A 296-nucleotide genomic window follows, 5' to 3' on the forward strand; every position below is an offset into this window, starting at 1 on the left:
CAGTATCGCCTGAGCCGGCAGCAGCAGCAGCAGCATCAGCAGCAGCAAACAGAGCACTGCGGAGCCTTAGAAATCCTTTGAGCGGTGCAGCAGCAGCAGCAGCAGCTGCTGCTGCTGCTGCTAGAAAGGCAATCAAGCTGCTGACTGTCTCCACCACTTCTGCTGCTGCTGCAGCATCCTGCAGCAGAACCGAGCGGCTTACAGCAGACATCTGCTGCTGCTGCTGCTGCTGCTGCTGCTGTTGGTGCTGCTGCTGCTGTTGCTGCTGCTGCTGCAACTGCTCTGCTGCCAAGGCC

The sequence above is a fragment of the Eimeria mitis genome, genomic scaffold, assembly GCF_000499745.2.
Source record: "Eimeria mitis Houghton genomic scaffold, Emh_scaff3846, whole genome shotgun sequence".
In the NCBI taxonomy this organism is placed as follows: domain Eukaryota; phylum Apicomplexa; class Conoidasida; order Eucoccidiorida; family Eimeriidae; genus Eimeria; species Eimeria mitis.